The 26,065-nt window shown below is 40.6% G+C and overlaps 1 long non-coding RNA gene across 1 annotated transcript in view; it reads right to left on the bottom strand.

Moving 5' to 3' along the window:
• Positions 1–2,629: 2,629 nt before the first annotated feature.
• The window catches only part of LOC137160551 (uncharacterized), a 93,288-nt gene continuing 69,852 nt past the window's right edge, over positions 2,630–26,065 (bottom strand). Inside the window, exons 2-3 of the long non-coding RNA XR_010921921.1 lie at positions 16,213–16,405; positions 2,630–2,998 (exon numbers count right to left, since the gene is read on the bottom strand). This is a non-coding gene — a long non-coding RNA (uncharacterized lncRNA). The remainder of the gene's footprint in view (positions 2,999–16,212; positions 16,406–26,065) is intronic.

Raw genomic sequence — 26,065 nt, 5'->3', positions numbered from 1 at the left:
AGAACTTTTTCTTTTTGGTTTTGAAATAAATATGTGAGAGGCACCCACTATTTACTGAATTACTTTGTCCCATTTTTTTTTTTTTAAACTTACACTGTATTGCTGAGGATAACTGTCCTTTGAACTTGCCTTGCCTGCATGTATATTTAGACAGCTCGCAGATTTTGAAAAGTAGTTGTGAAATTATGCCAGATTGAATCTGGTAACTATGCAGAATACGTAGTCCTTTGGGTCCTTTCTTTTGGCAAATGAATGGGTATCTTGGGTTATACCTGTGTAGAAGAAAACACAGTCTTCACTTCTGTTTGGGTGGGCAAGGAAAAGACCTTTATTAATAAGTTAATTACCTGGGCCAACAGCTTCAGCTGAACTGCGCCCCTGATCTGCGTCGCGTGAGGGTTTTTATACAGACTTATTACCAAGTCATTATTATACAGCAAAATGCATTAAGCATGTGTAATACAAAGAAGAAATGGTGAGTTGCACAAACAGTGTCATGCATACAGCTGCACAAGGAACTTCCCGTATTTGGTTACATTCCTGTATTTGGTTACAAAAGAAGGGATGCACATAGCTTATTGCTAAATTGGAAAAATTATTTTTTTTGACTGAAATTGTGACAGTTGGCTATCTTATTTAGCTTCAGAGAAAACTTCGCCCACCGCCTAGCTGACCACACTTATCGATTAGCACATTCCTAACTTCCTCTTAGCCTTCAGCTACATGCTCAAACTGTCTTTGTGACAAACTTCATATTTCCACACCTGCCTCTCACCATATACCACTGAGTGGCTTGGTCATTAAAAAAATTTGCTCTAAGATTAACAGGGTTTTTTTTCTGGACATCAGGCAAATGTATCTTGTAATACCTGAGACAGGGAGTGGCTGGGAAAGTTTAGTACCATTTTTAGACCGAAGAATCAGGAATTTGGTCCTGCAAGGTGGGGCAGAATCTTACTATGAATGGTTGGGGGGCAGAGGTATAAGAGGAGGGAATGACGGAAGCTACTTGAGGTGGAGGGGGGCACCTGGATCAGCTTGAGGAGTCCCAGCAGTTCCTACTTGCTCACTGACCTGATCCTGGGTGCCACCATGGCCACTCCAGCCCCTCTGGGTCCTGTTCTCACCTCTGCCCCCTCCCACCACAGGTACAAGTATACAGGGGGTGGATTCTCCACAATATTTTCACTGCAGGGGTGTTACCCTCCCTAACTACCCTGCCCCGCTTCTCCCCTGGTTCCACCATCAATACTGCAAGGTTTTGAGGACTCTTATCTCCCATTGGCTTTTATAGTTAAAGAGGATGCTGTGCAACTAGCAGGATCTATGAACCAATTCGCTGACTTCAATGGGCCTTAAGCACAGGCTTAAAGTTAAGAAGATGGTTTAAGAGCTGTGCTGAATTGGGGCCCTCATCATTAGTGTGCAGTTTCCATTTACAACAAGCTCAATGCACCTAATTCCTCAAAGCTTTCCACTATGCTGAAAATATTCACATTGCTCTCTTACCTGATAATAGCCCTGATACTATGCGGGAACAAGCCCCCTCAGTCCATTTGCCATTTCTAAAACACAGTAAGACTGCAGTTATATACTGTGCCTCATAATTTGCTCCTAAACAAAACATCTGGAAACAAAATACAATACACAGTATAAATATGTGGGTTTGAATTGATAAACAGTGTTCGGTAACCAGTGAAATTTATTATCGACCCTCCAGCTGTCACCTAACATAAACATGTCTTCAGAAAGAATCATTTCACTGTCAGTAAATTCTGCAACAGTTCAGTGGGTGTACCTAATAGTTACGAATGATGTCCAAGGGGGAAAAATAAAACAGGTTTATACTTAATGCTGTATCCTTCTATATGGCGATCCACAAATAATCCATGAGACAGACTGGAAAGTACAGAAATCAGATTTAGGACTTAACAAAATCTCGCCATTAAAAGAAAAATCAATGGGAAAGTAGTTTTAGGTGTGTTTGCTGACCTAACAATCTATATAGAACCATTCTCATTTCTTAACTAAAGATGGTTTTGAAGATTTCTTTACTTTTACAATGTTTTATTTCTTTACCATAAACATCTCATTAGCTTGAAATTCCATAGTCAAACATGAAAAATCTTTTAATAATGCTTATTATAGTCAGGGCCTTATTCTCCCTTCTACTAACATGCATGGAAAGAAACCAAACTCAACCTGCCAGGGCATAGTGCAGAAAAGGTGGTGTGTCCCCTCTGCAGGGCTAGGGAGTTGTGAGCAGGAAGGATGTGGGAGGGATGCACATCATTCACTACAAGGCCTCGGGAAAATTCAGTGAAAATTTAATGCGGCCTGAGGTGGCCCCAGACCATGTTAAGCAGCTACTGCCTGGCAATTACCTGGAAGCATGTCACCTCTGAAGCTGACTTGTCAGAGAGCTAGGAGATGGTGAAGGTGAAGGGAGTACAAATGAAACCCAAGGTTTCTGGGATTAGAACCTCTGATCATTCTGCAACGGTGAGGAAGAGAGTTTAGAAAGCCTCTCCATTATAAGCTTGATCTAAAACCTATCGAAATCAATGGAAGGACTCCCCCAATAGATTTTTCAAATAATTAAACTGTTCATGGATAATTTGTGCGCAGTTAAAAGGGACTCCTCCTGTTTGTAAAGCTTATATTAAAACTCTGCACCTAGCCAATACATCTAACAGCAGCTACTATTTCTAAAAAAGATAGCTCAGGCAAGGGTTGTGAGACCCAGAAAGGAATAAACGGGTTTATCTTTTTTCTAAAGTTTCTTTATCCTACTTATCTGGTACATTTCTGTAAAGTGCTTCCTCTACTGCTTCCTGAGAGATTTCAATCCTCCTTAGCTTCCTCAAGCCTTCCTCCTAACTGTGGCTCTCATCCTACAAGTTGTTCCATGCAGATGGACTTTAGTAGGACTCTTCTTAGGTCTGCCCATGTGGAAAAAGTGGCAGGATCATGCTCTGCAGGATCATGCTTATCCATTCTGGGAACAGAAACAGCATCATGTGACTTATGCGATCACTTCAACCAATCAGAACAGCTCAAATTTCAAATAATGAGTGTCAGATACTTGCAACAAACTGATCAGAACTGATCCAGAGAGTAAATCCTCTTCCTTCCCTTCCACAAATAGCTTGTAAAACAAGTACATTTTAAATAAATGTGAGAAAATCCTGATCTGTTCATGGCCATTCTGCAACCAGAAAAAGTGGCTGAAATTGTTGATATCATTATTTGCTGAGGTTACTTGTGCAGCTTTCATCACAACCACTGCTGCTTGATTTTCCATCCAAACAGCTTTGGCAGACACCGCTTCCTTTTATTTAAACACTAAAGTAATTATTTGGACACTTGAAATGAATTAGTCTCTTTTCGGGCAGTTCATTTTTGTAGCTTACCAATTTTGATCACATCCATTAAATGTTTTATTATGTTTCAGTCTAGCATTTTGTTGCTTTGCAAAATAAATAATATCTGGGGAACCTATTTCATTCAGATCAGTTAAAGTTATTTTAAATGTCCCCTTGACACAAAGATCATACAATTACACTCTTCACTGAAGTGAATCTGAGAAAATGTGAACCATATCCTCCTTTTTTCTCACAACAATGGAATATTGGATAAAAATCAAGGTTTGCTGTGTCAACAGCAGAAAAAATCCTGGAAGATGTAGAAAATAAACAAAGTAATTAATCAAGGTCTCCTGACAGTAGCAGAAAAGTTGATTAGATCCTACCATGTCCCCTGCCACCAAGCAGCTGTTGCTATTCAGCTCAAGACAGACAATAAGACTGAGTTACTCTTGCCATAGCTATTGCTCAGATTGTGAGCATCCCCTGGATCAGCAAGAAGTCCTCTACCTTTCTCCTTGTCAGCTATGCAAGGGCCACTCAGAGTAGCCAGCCATGTACTCTGAGGAATGCATTGTTCTCCTCCTCTCCACGGGACTCAGAAGAGGAAGTGGAGAATTGTGAAGAGGAGGGAGGGTCAGGGCCCAATTTCTCCCAACTCCCTATTTCCCTCCCCTTTGCATTCTCCCACGGGGTGAGGCTGGTGCACCAAGGGAAGCAATCTGCTCCATCTTAATGAACAGAACAGATTCTGCAAGGGAGTTCTCCAGGTGAAGGAGGAGCAACTGTGTGACCCTTGGGGTGAGCTTGTCGTCTGTAGTGTGTGTGATTGTGTTTGTGGTGTGTTGCTGCTTGACTGAAGTATATTGTGAGGTCTGTTTCTTTGGGGGACCATGTGCTGATCCTAGCGGGCCTGGTAGGTAAGGCTGAGAGCTTCTTAATGAGGCTTTGATCCTCAAGCCCTTTAGCACCCATCAACCCTTAACCAGGGGGCAGGACTACTCAGGGAGCACCCGGGTTTAAAAAGCCCACTCCTAAGTGACCAGAGGAGTTTTGCAAGGCTGTAGAGTGGGGGTGGTACATACACTTCATTAACATTCTGTAAAGAAAATAACTCCTCCCCACAATAAAAAACAAACAATAAAAGAAAACTGCAGGAGTAAAGAAAATGCAGGCAGAAGTCCAGCAACAGAGTGGGAGCTATCCTCTTTATAGCACTGAGTGCAACGTCTGATTACCTGTCCTACAGGTGGGTGGCGTATGTGTGCATTCAGTGAAAGTAGCTCCTGGCCCTCAGAGACCGCATATGGGCTTTGGAGACCAGGGTGGCTGAACTGGAGGAGCTAAGAGACAGAGAGGTACATAGATGAGACTTTCTGGGACGCAGTAGTATGGTCCCACCCCTGCTATGACAGCCTCTGTACTGTTGAGGAGGATGAAAGTCTCAGGGAAGGAGAACATCAAACTGGAGTGGAGGGAAATGATCCATGTTGGGACCCTCCTTCCAGATGAAGTCATGGCATCCTCTCGCACTGAAGATACCTTTCCGGAGGGAGAGAACTCCACTTATTAGGAAAAGACAGGTAACAGTAATGGGGGACTCTATCATTGCAAACATAGATGGGGTTTGTGATAACCGGGAGATCCATATGGCAACTTGCCTGCTGGGTGCAAAGGTTGTGGATCTCTCGAGACATGTATATAGACTTATGTCTAGTGCTGGGGAAGAACCGGTGCTCATGGTACATGCAGGTACCAGTGACATATGGAAGGATAAGAGGTCCTGGAGACCAAATTTATGCTGCTAGGTAACAGATTGAAGTCCAGGACCTCCATGGTAGCATTCTTAGAAATGCTTCCAGTTCCAGCACAGAGCCAGTTAGGCAGACAAAATAGCAGAGTCTCAGTGAGTGAATGAGACGATGGTGTAGGGAGGAGGGATTTAGATTTATTAGGAACAGGGAAACTTTTTGGAAAAGGGGGAGCCTATACAGAGGATGGGATCCACCTAAACCAAAATGGAATTGGATTGCTGGCACGTAAAATTAAAAAGGTCATAGAGCACTTTTTAAACTAAAGTCTGGGGGAAAGCTGACAGATGAGAAGGAGCACGTGGTTCGGACAGAGACATCCCTCAGGGGAGGATCTGTTAATGGAGATTATGTACATCCTAGTAAAGTGGAGAGGATGGAAGAGGATAAAATATGGGCAGGATCTGATGAGAAATAGTCAAATGGAAAAAGAGACCCATTCAATCACATCATATAATGGCAGACAGCTAAATAGTGACAATTTTTTTAAGAGCTTGTTTACAAATGCTAGAATTCTAAGTACTAAGATGGATGAACTTGAGTGCCTCCTTTTAAAAGGGGATATTGATATAATAGGAATCTTAGAAACTTGGTGGAATGAGGGTAATCAACGGGACACAGTAACACAAGGGTAAAAATATATCAGAAGGACAGACTAAGTTGTACTGGTGGGGGAGTGGCACTATGTGTGAAAGAAAGCAGAGTCAAATGAAATAAAAATCTTAAATAACTCAAACTGTGCCACAGAATCTCTATAGATAGTAATTCCATGCTTGAATAATAAGCATATGCAGTAGGTATATACTACCGATCACCTAACCAGGTTGGTGATAACGACTGTGAAATGCTCAGGGAGAGTAGAGAAGCTATACAAATAAAAAATTCAATAATAATGAGGGATTTCAAATATCTCCATATTGACTGGATACATGTCAGCTCAGGATGGGATGCAGAGATAAAGTTTCTTGACATTTTACTGATTGCTTCTTGCAGCAGGTGGTCCTGAAACCCACAAGAGGAGAAGCAATTCTTCATTTCATCTGACGTGATGCAAAGGATCTGGTCCAAAAGGTGAATATAGCAGAACCGCTTGGTAATAGTGACCATAACATAATAAAATTTAACATCCAGGGGGGGGGGGGGGAGGTAGGAGGACACCACAGCAGCCCACCACAATAGCATTTAATTTCAGAAAGGTGAATTATACAAAAATGTGGATGTTAGTTAAACAGAAATTAAGAAGGTACAGTGTCAAAAGTGAAATCCCTGCAAGCTGCATGGAAAGACACCATAATAAAGGTTCAAACGTAAACCCCAAATTACAAAACACAGTAAGAGGGCCAAAAAAGTGCCACTGTGGCTAAAAAACACAGTAAAAGAAACAGTTGGAGGCAAAAAGGCATCCTTTGAAATGTGGAAATTAAATCTTATTGAGGAAAATAGAAAAGAGCACTGTCGAGTGAAGTGTACAAATATAATGAGGAAGACCAAAAAGAATTTGAAGAACAGCTAGCCAAAGACTCAAAAAGTAACAGCAAAAAATGTTTAAGTACATCAGAACCAGGAAACTGCTGAACAACCATTGAGGCCACTGGACAATCGACATGCTGAAGGAGCACTCAGGGAAGATAAGGTTATTGTGAAGAAACTTCATGGCTGAGGAGGTGAGGGAGATTCCCAAAGCTGAGCTTTTCTTTTTAGGTAACAAATCTGAGGAACTGTCCCAAATTAAGGTGTCAGAGGAGGTTCTGGAAAAAATTGATAAATTAAACAGCAATAAGTCACCAGGTCCCAGATGATATTCACCCAAGAGTTCTGAAGGAACTCAAATGTGAAATTGCAGTACTACTAACTGTGGTATGTTGCCTATCATTTAAATCAGCTTCTGTACCAGATGACTGGAGGATAGCTAATGTGCTGCCATTTTTTACAAAAGGCTCCAGAGCGATCCTGGCAATTACAGGCCAGTAAGCTTAACTTCAGTACCAGGCAGTGATCAAAACTCTAGTAAAGAACAGAATTATCAGACACATAGATAAATACAAGATCCCTCACCAAAGGCTCTTAAGCAAAGTAAGCAGTCATGGGATAAGAGGGAAGGTCCTCTCCTGATCAGTGACTGGTTTAAAGATAGGAAACAAAAGGTAGGAATAAATGGTCAGTTTTTAGAATGGGGAGAGGTAAATAGTAGTGTCTCCCAGAAGTCTGTTCTGGGACCAGTACTGTTCAACATATTCATAAATGATCTGGTAAAAGGGGTAAACAGGTAGCTAAAATTTGCAGATGATACAAAACTACTCATGATAGTTAAATCCAAAGCAGACTGAAGAGTTAGAAAGGGATTTCACAAATCTGGGTGACTGGGCAACAAAATGGCACATGAAAATCAATGCTGATAAATGCAAAGTAATGCACACATTGGAAAACATAATCCCAACTATACATATAAAACGATCGTGTCTAAAGAAAGATCTTGGAGTCATTGTGGATAGTTCTCTGAAAACATCCTCTCAATGTGCAGCAGCAGTCAAAAAAATTAATAGAATGTTGGGAATTATTAGGAAAGGGATAGATAATAAGACCGAAGATATCATATTGCCTATTTATAAATCCATGGTACTGCATACAGATCTGATTGCCCCATCTCAAAAAAGATATTGGAATTGGAAAAGATACAAAAATGGGCAACTAAAATGATGAGGGACACGGAAAAGCTTCTATATGAGGAGAGGTTAATAAGACTGGAACTTTTCATCTAGGAAAAAAAGTGACTAAGGGGGCGATATGATAGAGGTCTATAAAATCATGACTGGTGTGGAGAAAGTAAATAAGGAAGTGTTATTTACTCATTCTCATAACACAAAAACTAGTGGTCACCCAATGAAATTAATAGGCAACAGGTTTAAAATGAACAAAAGGAAATATTTCTTCACACAATGCACAGTCAACGTGTGGAACTCCTTGCAAAAGGATTTTGTGAAGGCCAAGACTATAACGGGGCTCAAAAAAATAAGTTATGTAGGATAGTCCCATCAAGGCTATTAGACAGGATAGGCTGGGATTGCTGTTTGCCGGAGGCTGGGAATGGCTGACAGGATGGATCACTTGATGATTACCTGTTCAGTTCATTCTGTCTGAAGCACCTGGCACTGGTCACTGTCGGAAGACAGGATACTGGGCTAGATAGATCACTGGTCTGACTCAGTATGGCCATTTTTATGTTCTTATTTGTCACCCTCCAAGCTCAAGAGCAGCACTCGAGAGATTGTTTTTAATCTAAGCCCTTCTGTGCTCCTCCTGGAGCAGTATGGCCCTACGTAGGGCTGTGGCTTAAACGGCACAATCCAGTCCTATATGTATATAAGATCCAGTAGAGCTTTCATTTGCAACATTCAGCATGTGTGATAGCAGAATATGCCATCTATTTATATAGTTGTGGGGACCTTGTGTAGCCAAGAAAGACGACGTTTAGATTTAAGTTTCTTTTCTCATCCTCTCTACCACCTATTTGAAAACCACCATCCCAGCAATTGATAAGAGGGGGTTCAAAACTACAGCATTTGCCTCTTCTTTTTCTTCCACCAGTGATCAACTTCTACAATGTGCCTAATCTCCATTTTAAAGTCTGAGGCTACCCCATCACAAAAATATTGCAATGCTGCTATAATTCCACCTTCCCCAACTCCATCCAATCACATCCCAGATTATTTCCATTTTACACATTAGATTTTTGGTAGGTATCAATTTATGTAATCTCATGTTAATGTTCAACATTTAACTTTTTTCATCTGTGAGATCACATAAAAGGCCTGATTCTGATCTCACTTACAAAGCGGTCATCCATCCTCTCATATGAGTTCCTCTGCTCTAGTATCTGAGCATTTCACAAACTATAATGAATTAATCCTCAAATGAAAGTAGTAGTAGTAGTATTCCTGTTCTATAGATGAGGAACTGAGGCTCAGGAGGATTAAATGTCTTACCCTAGATCACATGGGAAGTCTGTGGCCAAGCTGGGAATTTAAACCAGATTGTCTGAGTCCCAATCCAATGCTTAGTTAATTATTATTGTTGTTTATTTATTTATTTGTATCAGCCACAAGACCAGTCTCCCTTAATGGAATTACACAGGTGTAAAACAAATGTGAGCTCAGAATCAAGCCCAATATTTTTACTCTCCTACCTGTTCATTTCTACAATGTCCACTGCATTATTCAAGAACAAAAGAAGACACTGACAACATGTACCAGGTTTTATTCCAGCAAACTGTAGAGGTTAACAATCAGAGACATGCTAGAGGACACAACAAGCGCTTCTGCCAATAATGATCACTCACCCTCTGCTAGTTCACTTCTACCAACCATCACTCCAGCAATATTATCAGTCCACACTGGCCTTTGACATATAGAGGACATCATCATTACTTTGCCAAGGTTCATATGAAAGTGAAAATATGAGGTACCAAAATGAAACTATGAGAAAATGTATTTCAGTGAACAGCATACATTCATGAAAGGAAGCTGTCAAGGTACTTTCTAACAATTTGATTTTTTTCACTCCCTTTTCATAATAATCCCGTGCAGGTTTGAAGCAGACATATATCTTACTAGTGATTGGTTAAGCCCCTATGAATTTTGAAGTTCAAATTTAGTAAAATCCCCAAATCTGGGCTACTTATCCATACACTGAGTTTACAGTGTTGGAATGAAGAGACTAGATGGAGCTATCTGGATACACGCAGTTGAAGATCAGGCTGCAAAACTGGGATGGGAGTGCTCAAAGGCAGAGTATTAAGCAACTAAAAGAGGAGACCACAATAATACATTCAATATTCTGGCTGAATAATGAGGTAACCTACTTAAATCTATTCTATTTAGGTCCGGATGTGACAAAAGGACAACAACAAAGTTCTGTCCAGTCAGCCATGGCCAATATGATGGTGGTCGCTATATGGGATATTCAGTATTGAAGGTTTAAAGCAGCCTAAATTGGAAAGAGTCTTTAGGGGCTACAAATCTCTAAGAACCCCAGAGAAAAATTGTGGCTATGAGTCAAGGTTTTAAAAAATGACAAGTGATTTTACGTACCTCGATTGTTGGGTGCCCAACTTGAGACTTCTTATAGGTGCCTGATTTTCAGGAGGTGGGTTTTCAGCAGTTACTGAAAATTACTAGTCATTTATAAAAATCTTGACCATAAATATTACATTCATATTTATTTTTGTATCACATGCCTGTTTTTTCATCAGTTGGAAATTTATTCTCAATGTCTTCCTAAGGTTATTTGGGATTACCTAAAACATTGTCAGATTGCTTCCTTGTGTCTGAAACAAATGTGAACTCTGAAATATTTCAGTATCCTCACAAGGCATCATCTTGACAATGGCATACATACTGAATCTTCAGCTGACCTTATAAAGAACATAGATCAGCCAGCATAGTCTCAAAGTCAAATATAGTACCTTTAAAAGCTAAAACCACCAGCACTGGTTTTTTGGATCAGTGTTTTGTTTGTGCGCTCTTGTTTATTTATGTATGAGGGTTTTGTTTTATTCCAGGATTTCAGTTTGTACTACCCCAAATCCATCTATATCTTTCTCCTACCCACATCAACAGGCTTCTCTAGTTCAATATGTTATAATACCTATATATCAATATATCACTACAGAGACTACATAGGCATAACTATGCCAGCATAGCCCTGTAGACACAGCATACACCAATAGAAGGTATTTTTCATCAATGTAGGAACACCACCTCCCCAAATGAAGTTAGCTATGTCGACAGAAGTCTTTTTCTGTTGACAAAGCTGTGTCTACTCTGGGGGTTATGTCAGCCTAACTACATCAGTCAGGGGTGCAGGTTTTTTCACACCCTGACTGATGTAACTATGCCAATATAACTTTTCAGTGTGGACCAGGTCCTGCTCTCTCTCCATCTCTCAGATTATTTTATAAAAAGGGAAGTTAGAGTGATTAAATTGAGAGCTATTAGTGACCCCTATATTTAGGTTGCGTAACACTTTCCACTATAAAGGATTCTTGTGACCTTTTCTCTGAGCAATTCTCACATTCCATTGTTTGACACAAGTCTATTATTCACCAAGAGGAATCCATTCAGACTACAGCAACTTTTCTTTGTCCTCTGAAATTTTACTCAGATTCAGCTGAGATATGAGCTAGTCATAACAGCTATTTCCCTTCTCTGACTTGTGTTCATTAGAATTTTTGCCAGCCTGCCCAAAACACTAAACATTCCGAGGCTAGGTTCATGTTGCTGCCCAAGCAGCCACAGCACCACTGCTGCCACCATCACAAACTGTTCCCAGAACACCAGGGAGCTGCTGGAGCAACTGTAGCACCGGTAGGTGGGGAAAATGTACTGGGGGCAGAACTAAGGTTGCATGTTCAGTTGTTAATTTAGCTTTTCCTAACTTTTGAGTGCTTAGCTTTGCATCCTAAAGAATGTTTTAAACATTGGGTTTCTTCATGTGTAATTGTATTACAACCGTGCCGAGACGCCCCAAATAAGGATCAAGGCCTGTTGTGTTAGGCATTGCAGAAATACTAAGTGAGGCCATGTCTATACTGACGGCGGCAAATTTGCCGCCGCCAGATCGATCTTTCTGGTGTAGACCCGCTCAATCGATCAGGAAGTTGACTGAGTAAAACCACCCTGTCAAGTAGCGTAGCGCTGCATCGACAGGAACGCTGTCCCCATCAGCACAGTGCAGACAGTGCGCAGAAGGGAAGCACAGCAGTCGATGTGAGTTATGCAAGCTACTCTGCATAGTTTGCATAACTCCCATTGACTGCCGCCGAATCACCAGGTGAGTGTGGACCAGGGCAAAGAAACCATCCCAGCCCTGAAGGTCTGATAATCTATTTTAATACAAGACTCAAGAAACAGCGAAATATATAAAGGATGAATTATTATTATGCCACCAATGCTTTCTTTCTGATTATCATTCATGATTGCAAGTGGAGAATATGTCCAGACAGACAGGCAGGCTATGGCACCTGAAAGTACAATGCCCCAAATGCCCTCTGTCTGATCCATTTGGACTCAACCAACTCAGGAGTGATAAGAAAGGAACAGATTGAGAGGATCACTTCTAAATCTAGTTTTCAGCTGTAGTAAACTGGTGCACAATAGGCAGCCAATGAAGGTTGATTGAAAAAATTTTCACCGTTGGCAAATATTTTATTTTACAAATTTGCCTCTAATTTCTCCATTGACCTTTGTGAAACAGAAAGGCCTTGCACACCAATTAAAAAAAAAAAAAAAAAAAAAAAAAAAAAAGTCATTTTGCCATGAAAAAGGCCAAAAAATTCTCAAAAAATAAAAGCATGATTTTTCTCTTTGCAAACTGCACTACTGGCAGTAACTTGTCAGGATCCAATTGTAATAAAACTTAGGCCAAATAATTCTGAAAGGCAATACTGTAATTTGTTTTGGTCTCATTTATTTTGCAGGAGCAGTAATCCACAGTCACATCTATGCAAGCTATCAATGTAAATATGGTAAAACATGTACACACACAAATTAGGCATAACAGACATGTTGGGAGAAAAAAAAAAAGGAAGAGTTAGCTGGCGTTGAACATACATTAAATTTGCTCAACAGAAGGCAAATGTAAGCCTCACTCAGATCATTTAGATTGCACACAGTATGATTTATGTCTACCCACCTTGGGATTAAGAATTATAATGTCTTAAGGAGTGCTGGGAGCTGTAGTCTTCTTACTCAATGGTATTTTTTATAAGAAAGATAATGGAAGATTTCTCATTAGTGGGATGACAAACTGGCAACCAGCTACTACTGTCATGGTGATACACTCCTAGCTGATATTATTTAGGAACTGATCCTGCAAACAAACACTGCAGTATTGTGCTTACTACAAAGAGAAGTCTTGTTCAAGTCAATGGGTAACGTCTGGTAGCAAGTGCTTACTGTTTCAGATGCTAAGATTGTACACCGTTTGAGCCAGAGACCATAGGTTAAATTCTCTTCAGGTGTAAACCCACTGAAGTCTAATAGAGTTATTCCAGAAGAGAAGCCTCGTGTATTTGTGTGTGTCTATAACTCTACCACAACTCTTTAGAAACTTATTTATAGGCAAACCTGGTAGCCTATGATTAAGGTTGCCTTACACTTTCCATTATAAGATCCTGTTTATTGTTGCTTATAACTTTGCCAAACTTGAACCACTGGGACTGAAATTTTCCATGCTGGGTGTACACCTCAGACTCAATGTTTTTGGAAAATTTCAAACAAAACCGTTTCGCTGTTTCCCAGACTGAAGGTAGGGAAATACATTGTTTTGCCCACGTTACAAAATTCTGATGATTTTTTTCTTCGAGAAGTTCTAGCACCCCATGACTTGGAGCAGAGACTTGATATTTGCCAGTGGATGGCCTTTTTTCCAGGGATGTATCTTTTGCTATCCCTGTGAAAATCTCCCTATGTTTGGCCAAGTTATAAGCCTTTGAAAAAAATCAGAGCTCATACATGCTCACTAGAGGATTGCCACAGCTTTGCAGCTGTATTCCTTGGAAAATTCCAGCTGCAGTAGGTATGATCCAGTCTGCAGTTGAGCACAACTTTCTCTGCAACTGTAGCTCTGGGTTGCTGCAGAACAAGCCAATGCTGAGCACCAGAACTGAGAGCATGGAGAGTGTTTCTTTGCTCTTGGTGACCACTCTTCTGATGCCCAGGTAGTAAGGAGGAATTTGCCTGATTTGAATGCAAGGGAGACCACAGCCGGACCTGTGAAGTGTGGGGGAATAGATTGGAAGAGCCCTGCAAATCTGCAGATTTCCATGAATATCTGCATCCGCAGACCACGTTTGCAGATCGGATGCGGATACAAATTTTCCCCTCCGCACAGGGCTCTATAGTTAGGGACAAGGAGCCACATGAGGGAAAGACTTGGACTAAGAGTTGGAGTAAAGGAGACACCGGGACTCGTGAGGCAAGGAGAAAGACAATGGGTGGATGGGGACACAGAGACTGAAGAAAGGAGTGAATCTGAGGAGAGACGAGGGGGAGAAGCCAGGACAGGAACTAGGGGCTTGGGAAACATGGGTAAAGGGGAAGGAAAATGGAGGCCAAGGGGATGGGGAGAGAGATTGGATGAGGAACTGGGAGTGAGAGAACTGGGGCTGACTGGGCAAGGAGACTGGGGACAAGGAACTGGGGGATGAGGTGAACTAGAAATGGCTGAGCAAGGGAACAGAGTGTGTGTGGGAGACTGGGATGAGGAGTTTGGAGAGGTGAGACTTGGACTGGATGGGCAAAGAATGGCACTGGGACAAGGAACCAGGGGTGGAAAAGAGGCAGGAGGAGAGCAAGGATCGGTTGGAGGGGAAGGAGCAGAAGGACTAATAGGCAGAAGAGTCTGTGCTCATTAGAGAACACTCCTGCTCCAACCCTAGAACCTGGTATGTAACCAAAGATTCCTGAGTCTCACCATTCCTCTGCTGCTAACAAATATTTGTGAAATCCACTGACAAAATGTCTCTCCCTTTTAGTGCTGGTCCACACAGAGCATGACAACCTACTATGCTATCACTACTATTTGTTAGTTCAAGTGGCAGAGCTTTGTGCGGTGGATGTAAAAGTTCCTATCCTGCTGACCTATGTGGGTATCAACATGATAGCACATGATGGAATGTCTTTTATTTCTGTTTGCTTTTTTAAAAGTCTAGGAAATTATGCACATACACATACACACGCTCCAACATATATTAAAAGATCATTATTAAGGTTGTAAATGCTCAAAAAGTTAGGAAATGCTAGAATTAAGGTTGCCTGTACAACACAGGGCTGCCTCCTTGTGCATATGCATTACGATGCCATTTTTAAATTACATGATCACATATTAGTTTTCCACAGTACCCTTATCTGTTGATACTGGACACTTAATGATCAGTGTGAATACCAGTGAGACATGGTACGCCCAATATGCAAATCAATCAGGTTTAATGTGCAAGGTTTTCTATAGATATATTAGTTGAATACAAATTAACTACAATATATTATACTCACTAAGCCTGGAGAGCTAAGCAGTCACTCAGAAGGCTGTATACAGACATGGCTTTCTTCCGGGGCCCCACCAGGGAGGGAGTTAGTGGATCCTCTGGTCTGACCAGCAGCACCTCCCATGGAGTCAGGTGTTGATGGAGCATGCCCCTTTGTCTAAGTAGTGATTTCTTATACCCTTCCATAAACAGCTTTCACCTAATTACCTCTCTCCTCATTATCAGATATGCTAATTACCTACATTGGGTTTTCACCCTTAACTACATTCCATTCTCACCATGATAATTGGGTCGGATAGGTGGTAGGAGGGGCAGTGTAAAAATATGACCCTTGTCAATGAAAAAGTGTACCCCCAGACGTTCAAGGATAACTTGTTCCCATCACCGTTATCTATGTGCAGCTGCAAGCATACATGTTGTGTATTTTGTCTTGTAATGTGCCATGGTATGCAGAAACAGACATCTGCAAGATCACCCAGTAGTCCTATTCTTCTCTGCCAACTGGAAGATGTCATGCTACAGGGGTCAGAATAGCCAAGCAAGCAATTGAAGCTATGCTAGGCTTGTAGGATAGTGGTCAGGCAACTCAAATTGTACTGGGCCTCCAACATTATCTTTGACAGAATGTAAAATATATACTGTACATATTTAATTTGTAGCCCATGATCAGGAATGTAATTTAATGTCTCATTAAGTGAAACAGAAAACAAGCAATATACTTTCTCCCCACCTATAAAAAGTCTAATTTCAAAGCCTGTACTATTAATAAGTAATAAAAAACAATTAACTAAGAATACTAAAGAATTCCTTGTGTAAAAGTGAACAAATAATATTAAGTTCTAAATGTGCTGCTCTTTTATTACGGATCTATTTTGAAATCTCCTTTGGTCAAAATAAACTGGAAGTGTATAATCTGACTTGGTAAATTGGCACATAACAGCCAGGAGACCCTCACTAATGGTTAAAAGTACTAGTTTTAGAAGAAAAACAATACCTTTCTCTTAAAGAAGAATTTGTCAATATCATCCTCAGTTAGAAGACTTTAGCCATGAAGTTGTCATTCAAAAACAGCAGAGAATATAGTCCATCCTCAGCATTCTCTATATCCATCTCAATACTGCAGTTCTCCATCTGATTCTGCCAGAAAGTCACGTAGATCTGGTTGGGATGCCACAAGTTGCAAAGCACTATTAGTAAAGAGAAGTAACAGTATATTTATTTATATGTTGTTCAAAATATTGCATGATTTCATTCATATTTCCATAACTCCAGCATTTTCATTAGACAGACATACTTTCAGCATACTTAACAAGATATGTAAAACTACTGAAAGTACTGACCACCTGTTGAAACAAGATCCATTAAAGGATGCTTACCTGCTTATAGCAATGGGATTGATTCATCATTTACATCATCCCATTACTGTTCCAGTATGGAAAAAAATCTACCATTCCCAGTTAGGAAGGTTCCCGGAATCCAGCATCATTTAAAGCTTGCCACAAAGAAGTAGTGTAAGGGGATTCCATGTCCCCTGCATTCTACAGTGGCTCTCTTAGGTGGCATGGAGCTATGAAAGGGTCAGGGGAGAACTGAAGGTGTGGCTAGTGGTTCTGAGAATTATGCAGGCAAAGTTATAAACATAAATAGGCTTTTAGTATGGTAATGATTCGGCAGTATTTACTATAGGAAAAAGGAAATACTTTTTTTCATACAAAGCACAATTAGCCTATGGAACTCATTGCCACAAGCACCAAAATTTCCAGAAGACTTGAAGAAAGTTAATGTTGTGTCAATATTTAAAAAGGGTAAATGGGATGATCCAGGTAATTATAGCTCTGTCAGCCTGACATCAACCATGGACAAGATGATGGAATGGCTGATACAGCAATTGATTACTAAAGAATTAAAAAGACGGTAATATAAGTAATGCAAATCAGCATAATCAGCATGGATTTATGGAAAATAGATCTTGTCAGAGAAAGTTGATTTTTTTAATGAGATTACAAGTTTGGTTGATGAAGATAATAGTGTTGATGCAATGTAATATACTTAGACTTCTGTCAAGTATTTGACTTGGTGTCTCAGGAAATTTTGATTAAAAAACTAGAACTATAGAAAATTAACATGGCACATATTAAATGATTTAAAAACTGGCTAACTTGTAACTGTAAACATGGCATCATTATGTAGGGTTCCACAGAGATCAGTTCTTGGCCCTACACTATTTAACATTTTTATCAGTGACCTGGAAGAAAACATAAAATCATAAAACATAAATCACAAAATTTGCAGAGGCCACAAAAATTGGGGGAGGGTAAATAAGGAAGAGGACAGGTCACTGATTCAGAGTGATCTGGATCACTTGGTACACTGGTTGCAAGCAAACCATGTGTGTTTAAACACCACTGAATATAGATGTATACACAAAGAATGTGGGCCATACTTACAGGATGAGGGACTCTATCCAGAAAAGCTATGATTTTGAAAAAGATTTGGGGCTCACGGTGGATAATCAACTGAACATGAGCTCCCAGTGAGATGCTATGGCCAAAAGAACTAATGCAATCCTAGCATAAACAGGGACTCTTGAGTAGTAGAGAGGTTATTTTACATTTGTACTTGGCACCAGTTCAACTGTTGCTGGAATACTGTATCCAGTTCTGGTGCCTACAATTCAAGAAGGAAGTTGATAAACTGGAGAGGGTTGAGAGAAGAACCATGAGAATGATTAAAGGATTAGAAAACATGCCTTATAGCGATAGACTCAAAGAATTCAATCTACTTCATTTAACAAATAGAGGGGTTAAGTGGTGACTGGATAACAGTCAAATATCTTCACAGGGAACAAATATTTAATAATGGGCTCTCCAGTGTAGCAAAGATCCAATGGCTGGGAGCTGAAGCTAGGCAAATTCAGACTAGAAATAAGTCATACATTTTTAACAATGAGAGTAATTAACTATTGGAACAATTTAACAAGGGTCACAGTGGATTCTCCATCACTGACAATTTTAAATCAAGATTGGATGTTTTTCTAAAAGATCTGCTCTAAGAATTATTTTGAGGATGTTCTATGGCTTGTGTTATACAGGAGGTCAGACTAGATGATCACATTGGTTCCTTCTGGCCTTGGAATCTGTGAATAAGATAACATGGATGCCAATAGTTTTGCAATAGTCAAAACAGGACTGGCCATTTATATGGATAACAGAACTACCTAGTTACAACAGTAAATATTTTTTAAAATTAACGAGAGTTTCATAAGGGATATGATGATCTTTCCCTGGGGATGCGTTATCACATAACTGCCTTTTGTGGGGCTTCTTGCACCATCTCTGCAGCAATTGGTTGCTATTGGAGACAGCATGCTCAATTAAATGGATCACTGGTCTCATCCAGTATGGCAGCTCCTATGTTTGAACTCTTTTCTTGAAAGACCCCTAGGAAATTCCATGTAAAAAGTGGTATTAAAATAATGTTAAGATTACACTAGTTAGGAGATGATCAAGGTAAAATTATTTCTGTAGCTGTCCCTTGTGACAGGGCATTATAATAGTCTTTAATTACTTAACCTGTATTATTTCTTCTCTGGAAACCTGCCTTAGAGTTATTGTATTAAGTAATAATCTAAGCTATGTGTTTTGACAGGCTCATGGCTCTCAATTATAGTAGTCAATCAAATGATGATAATCGAAAGCTTTGAATATTTCAGTACTGCAATCAGTGATTCATATTTCAATTTTATTTGTAAGCCTTAACTTGCTACCCACTAATACAATTAAAAACAATATTTCTTCAAAAGTTTAGTGTATAATTCAGCAGGTGAACTGCCTTTTGGAAAAATTCCACATTGGTTAATGCTTTCGAAAAATTATACACTATAGTCCATTAGCAAAATTAACTGTGATTCACTGAGAGTTCTCTTCAGACAAAATATTACATGGTCAAAGCATTTGTATAAGGAGCTGAGGGAAAAAGACCATGGGCCTATAGTGGCAACCACAGAAAAGCGGACTAATTTTGTCCTAAACATGGCCTAGGATGAAGAATTGACTGCACAGAGGAGATCAGTTCCCCTTCCCAAAGCTCCTTAGTAGCAGCAGTACTTAGTAGTACATTTATGCCAGACAAGTGTGTGTGGATGCATGCGTGTGTGTGGATGCATGACTGTGCATATGTTCGAATATGGCTGTCTTTCTCAGGACTCCATCTCCACACAACACATTCTGGGCTCTCTATGGTGCTCCCCCAATGCCATGTCCTACCTCCGTGCATGTTCTGCATTATCCCCCATGTTTGTATTTCCGTGCCCCCCACAGTGCTGTCACCTCATCTCTGTTCTCTGTCTCTGTTCCCTTTGGGGTCATTCTCCAAAACAGGGATACTCTCATCTATATTTTCCTACCTCCAGAGGTCTCTTCTGCCTCCTCCCATGTACTCTAGGCCTTGGGGAGGCTGTAGGGGCAAGGAGGGGACACATTTTTCCTTCCCCTTCCTGTGAGTGGAGCTGCAGGAGGAGAGCTAGACTCTTTCATCTGATTCTCCCAACTGTCTCGGAGTCTCCACAGATTAGCTCATAAGCTATTAGACAGCTCCCACAAAGTGAGGAGAAGAAAGTACAAAGCCTACTACTGCTTCACACACTTATGGGGCTGGGACTGATCTCTTATGTGCTTTCTTCCCTCCTCTTAGCCACAGCCTCAAAGCTGGAGGGGAACACTGCCCTCCTTGTACAGCAGTGGTTCTCTGCCTTTCCAGACTACTGGACCCCTTTCAGGAGGTTGATTTCTCTTGCGTACCCCAAGTTCCACCTCACTTTAAAACTACTTGATTACAAAATCAGACATAAAAATACAAGTGTCACAGCACACTATTAGTGAAAAATTGCTTACTTTCTCATTTTTACCATATAATCATAAAATGAATTGTGGCCCTTCGATTGAGAAACACTGATATAATACATAAAGCAGCATAAACAAGTCATTGTCTGTATGAAATTTTAGTTTCTACTGACTTTGCTGGTGCTTTCCATGTACCCTGTTGTAAAACTAGGCAAATATCTTGATCAGCTGACGTATCCCCTGGAAGATCTCTGTGTACCTCCAAGGATACGCGTACTCCTGGCTGAGATTCACTGCTGCAGAGATTATAGAAATGCACCACACAGTGAATGGGGTGAATGCAAGATTGTCTTTATTTCTTGTTTACACAGTCTTACTTCCTTGCTCTAAGCCACCTAGTGGTGGCTCTAAACTTTCATAACTAAATACCTCTTTTCCCTGCCTGAAAGCTAGGGGGAAGAAGATACCCCGGTGGTTGTGTGACTAGGTATGATACAAGCTGCTGTAAATTCGCATAGCTCAATTAAAGTGGATGGATCAATGCCAATTTATACCAATCAAAGATCCTCAGACCCCAATGTTTCTTCTCCTTACAGACTTGGGGCCAAATCACAGGGAAACCTGTGTCTAAAGACCCCATAGTACTTTAAATCATCTTAGTATTTAAAACATCATCAGAGGGAGAAAACATGATATAAGAGTACACTAGGATATTAGAGAACATAAGGACTGTAGGTCCATGTCGTATGCTAAATCCTGAAGGTTGTGTGTGCGGTATCTCTCTCTCAAACAAGTTTCATAAACCATTTTTTCCCAGTCATGACATTAGTGGGTATGTGGTTTTCAAGAATGCTTTTCTATGGTTGTTCTAGATATTAACTTTTAACTTAGAAAGTGTCAGCTTAAATTAAGATCACAAAGGTTTTCTGGGCTAAGGTTTTAAATAAAAAGTGAAAGTTAAAAGACATCACAGCTGCCTGTGAACTACTGTTTGTAGCTTACTCTGAGAGATTGAGCGGGACCAGAATAAGAAAAGAGGGTTATGAATCTTTAGAGCGAGAAAGAGAAAAAACACTTTGCCTACTAAAAATAGATGTAAGAATCATGTTCACAATACTGAGCATTTGCCATCTTTTCTGTTATTTATTTTTTGGAATAAAGATGAATAGTAACAAATATAAAATAAATGAGAGGAGGAGGAGGAGAAGGAAGATGTTGTTTCATTTCTATATTTAAACAGCATGGCATCGTTGGAAAACAAAATGCTCTGTTGATGAGATTACAGCTTTTAATACATTGCACCATTTTTACTTTATATTTAGAGCTGCATTATAAACTAAAGGGTGTGGCAGCAGCAAGGACAGAGAGGATAAGAGCAGGAAAACCAAGGCCAGAGGTGCCACCTTGTAGAGACTTCAACCTGAAACAATAGTTGCTCCAAGAGCAATTCTCTTCATTAAAAAATAACAAATACTTTATTATGAATGCACCCATAATTTGGTTACAGTGGGCATTTATAAGCAGTGGGGATTGATCCTGCAAACAGCTGAACACTATGGCTCCAATCCAGCAATTCAATTAAGCATGTGAATCGGGGCCTAAATGAAATTTGTCCTGAAGAAATGACAAAGTGGTAAAGGGCAAAAAATGCAAAAACCCAGCCACAAACATTGATGTGGTATCAATGAAAACAGAACTAAGAAGGCTAAACAGAGATCTATAGAGTGGGCACTGTGTGCGTTCTTTGCTATCCTCATTGCAGATTTCAAGATTTTTTTCCTATTCTATTTCCCTTTATTATAAAATGGTTCATGCAGAAAAACCTGGGATAACTCAGAGCCACCCAAAGTTCAAACGAGGACTCAGATTCACCGAATTTAAACTTTACTTTGCAATCTTGTTTGGTTTATTAAGCTTCATTTGAATGTCAGATAATGGCCCAGAAGTGCAGTGACAAAGACTTCTTATTTTTCAAGAGGCAAAAATATCTCCACCCTGCAATTTGTGGAAATTCAATATACTTTACATAAAGGGGCAGAGGAGCTGAGGCTGAGGTAGTGAAGGTGTTAGTATTCCCATGACAGCCCAATGCTAGGGAGCACTAAAAGCCATTTGGAGGGGGGAAGTTCGACCAATATATCAAAACAAAAATAAAAGTGAGTGAATTTTAGAGCATATCATGCTGGGCACCTGTTGAGCTAAGCACAGAGCAATAAGGGACCATACTGGGCCCACCATCAGCCTGCTGTTATTTCCTCAAAGAAAACTTTCTCTCCCTAACAAGAAGAACAGATCATGAGAAAAAAGCCAACTCTCACTATGAGGTTTAAAACAAAAATACATTATACTACAGAATCAGACCAAGGAGTCATCTTCTACAGTATCCCACCATCCTGGGGGTAAGCACTAGACAAGACCTGAGGAGTGCTAGGTTCTATTCCTGGCTCTGCTAGCAGGTGATCTGGGACAAGTCACTTCACCTCTCTGTGCCTGAGTTTCCCCTTCAGTTTCCTTTGTAAAGTGCTTTGAGATCTACTGATGAAGTGTGATGTCAAAGCTCAGTATTAACAACTCCTGCAGGGGCCATCAAATGCTCCACAGGAAATTAGATTCACAACACCGCAAATATTGGGTAGTGGTATGAAACAGGAAGAAAATGTTTTTTTTTTTCCTGAACCAGGGAAATGATCAGGAAACACTTTCAGGCTCAAGTTTGCTCCAGCAACAGCTAGCTAGCTTTAAATTTCTGTCAGATTCCATAGAAGCCCAGCCAGCAGAGGCAGCCAAGGAGATGGACTTATTCAGTGTGTGTCCTCAATGCTCTGGACATGCCTCTTCTTTGGACAGCACTACCCACCATGGAAACTGCACTAGTTGCCTCCAGACCCCCAGGTATACAGGGATTTGTGCGTACCTTCTATGGCTGTGTATCTCCTCTAAGCGGACTAAGTGCTGCCAGGGACCAATAGCCTGTGTTCCACAGGATTGAATCAAGTCCAATTGCTAATTCTCAGTGACTTAAATGGGAGCATTAGCAGACTCATCTCTACCCATGCAGCATTTCCTGGGCTGGCACAAAGGAAAAAGTTGTTAATGGTCATAAAATTATTTAATTTACCTTTAAATCTTGTTACATGGTTTGTCTGGCTCTCTTTTCGCAATTGACTATACACTGAAAAAAGAAAGTGTTTTTTTTCCCCAGCAGAAGTGGACAACGCTAACCATAATAAAAAATGTAAGGACAGCAGACGCAGAAAGCTCCTGCTAATCTGAATTTTAGGTAACCTAAATTATTTTCGGTCCCTTTGTGTGAAATTTGCATAGAAACTGAAATCAATTTACCTGAAGAACTGATTATATTAATATTTCAGATATCCCCAAGACATTTGGAGAATTGAACCTGACCTGTAATTTCCTAGTTTTTCTAGGTAGATGTGTGGCTTGTTTGTTTATTGTGGGATACATAACACAAAACCCACATCATGCACTGTTTAACCTTGATGGGGGAAGTTTAACAGCCACCTTTCGTGACTTTTTCTAATTATAAACATGTGACCTTAATGTTGCATTATAACAGGGAGGGTTTTTTGGGTTTTTTTTGGCGCATTTCTATACCAGTCATTCCTCTTAGCTCAATATATTTATTACTCTAGTAGTTTCCATTTGTGACACGGTGACATCTCTCTCCTATCTTCTGCTCTGTCTATAGACTGGGGGACCTTCAGTATTAAACACTCCAGTGCACTTTATTTACATTAGCTCTTCCCCCCAACTTACTGATCCATACACCACATTATTTACAGTTTGTTTCTCCTCAGTTCACTGACAAGGAGAGGGCAGAGTGTGCGTGCATGCGTGTTTTCTAGCTCTCTCTCTCCCTCCCCCAACTTCCTCTCTTCTACCTGCACTGCCTTCCTGTGCCTTCTTCTATCTCCTGTGTTAATGGGACCATTTGTTCAATAGTCCTCCCCAGCCCATTCTAATCCACTAATTAGGCCCCATCAGGTCCAGGCTGGCAGGCAATAACTGGTGTTTAAGTGACTAGAGTGCTGGCTCAGCTGTTGGTTTCCAGAAACACACTCATCTCATCCTGACAAAAGTGGCAAGATTTTTTACTACCTGTGGAGGATGAGGAACACCGGTGGGCCAGCCAGTATTCCACCTTGGTCCCATGGCCTGCCGGGGATATTAGTTGAGAACTCCTTCATGGAGACATGAGCCCGGGTGTGTACCTGGTACTGTTCACTCCCATTCCTGTCACCTGCCCCTTCTGTGCTGTGAGGGAGATCCTGGAGCAGGTTTACCTGTAGTGAGCCAGATTGAAGCCCCTTTTCTGGCTCCTCCAGAACCTTCTCCTAAGGTTCTGGCTACATTTCTCCCCACACCTTCTGATGTGCACACCCCATTCATGGCCCCATGAAGTTGCGAGACCTCCTCATCAACCTCTGCCTGACGCTGGCCAAGGTGGCCAGCAATAAAACGAGGAGAAGGATGCTGGATGGGGAGGTGCTCTGTGGCTGTGGGAGCCTATTTCTGTTCCTGTCTTCAAATCACATATCCAGACACAGTTCTTCTGGGCTGTGTCCTCTGATTCCCTAGACATCTTTGAGGAGCAGTAGGCACTGTCCAGGGTTCTCTGCTTGATGTCCCCTTCCAGATCCCTGATTTTGAACCTGTAACTTCACTCCTGTCATAAAAAACAGCCATACTGGGTCAGACCAATGGTCCATATAGCCCAGTATCCTGTCTTCCAACAATGACCAATGCCAGTGCTTTAGAGGGAATTAATAGAACAGGTAATCATCAAGTGACCCATCCCGTCAGCCATTTCCAGCCTCCGTCTATCCTGGCTAATAGCCATTGATGGACCTATCCTCCATTAACTTATCTAGTTTTTTTTCTGAAGCCTGTTATAGTCTTGGCCTTCACAACATCCTCTGGCAAGGAATTCCACAGGTTGACTGAGCATTGTGTGAAGAAATACTTCCTTTTTTTTGTTTTAAGCCAGATGCCTATTGATTTCATTTTGTGACCCCCTAGTTTTTGTGTTAGAAGAAGGAGTAAATAACACTTCCTTATTTACTTTCTCTATTGTCCCTGTTTTTCCATTTCTTATCCCCCATAATGATTTGAACCCTGGGCTCAGTAGTACCTCCCTTTAAGCTGGGGGAAGGGTGTGCCTGCCCACTTCCCAGAACTCAATAGATGTTGGTACCCAGAACTCGGTCCCATCAATCAATCAGCCTTCAAGATCAGCAGCAGCCTTTGTTTTGCAAGTGTCTACTCTTAAAACATTTTTACAAGACAATTTCAAGCAAATTTACAAGAAATTCTCTCTTGGGGTGGTATTGTTAATGAAAACACCATCATTTAATGAACAGCCATATAGGTTCTCCATATTTATTTCAAGAGAGGCTAGAAAAAACTTTAAATAAATCTAAATCTTATGAATGTTGTTTGTGATTGACAATCTTTGTGTCTTTTATAAAACACTCTTGCAGCGGATTCTAATAATTTATTCCATTTCCTTTGCTGCTGATGCTACAGTTGTTCCCTTTAACTGTACCAGCAAGTTACAAATATTACAGCTATTGTTATGAATGGTATGATGCAATGAGTCTGACTGAGAATATGAAGGTAAGAGAGATCCTAGACTCCCACATCAAGATTCATGTCATTGCTAGGTTGCGATAAGACCAAAGAGAGTAGCTATGAGGATGAATGCTTCGGGGCGGGCGGGCGAGCGGGGGATTCAAAAAATTAATAAATAGGTTTCCTTTGTTCTAGGAGTTAGAAAATTGAGATTATACCCTTTAGTATTCATAATGTCATCTAGTTAGTCTAGATAAAGACTTCATTTGGGGCATAGCTCCTGCTATTCTATGCAAGTAAAATGACCATTTGTCATTTTAACTTGCTGTATATAGCTCATGTTGGTACTGCCATCAGATTGTCTGCAACTGCTTATTCGGCAGGATTCCCAGTTTATATCGTACAACAGGAGAA

This window comes from Emydura macquarii, unplaced genomic scaffold, assembly GCF_026122565.2.
Source record: "Emydura macquarii macquarii isolate MOO-44397 ecotype Brisbane River unplaced genomic scaffold, CSIRO-AGI_Emac_v2 contig_2205, whole genome shotgun sequence".
Taxonomy (NCBI): domain Eukaryota; kingdom Metazoa; phylum Chordata; order Testudines; family Chelidae; genus Emydura; species Emydura macquarii.
This window is presented reverse-complemented; position numbering and strand designations above follow the sequence as displayed.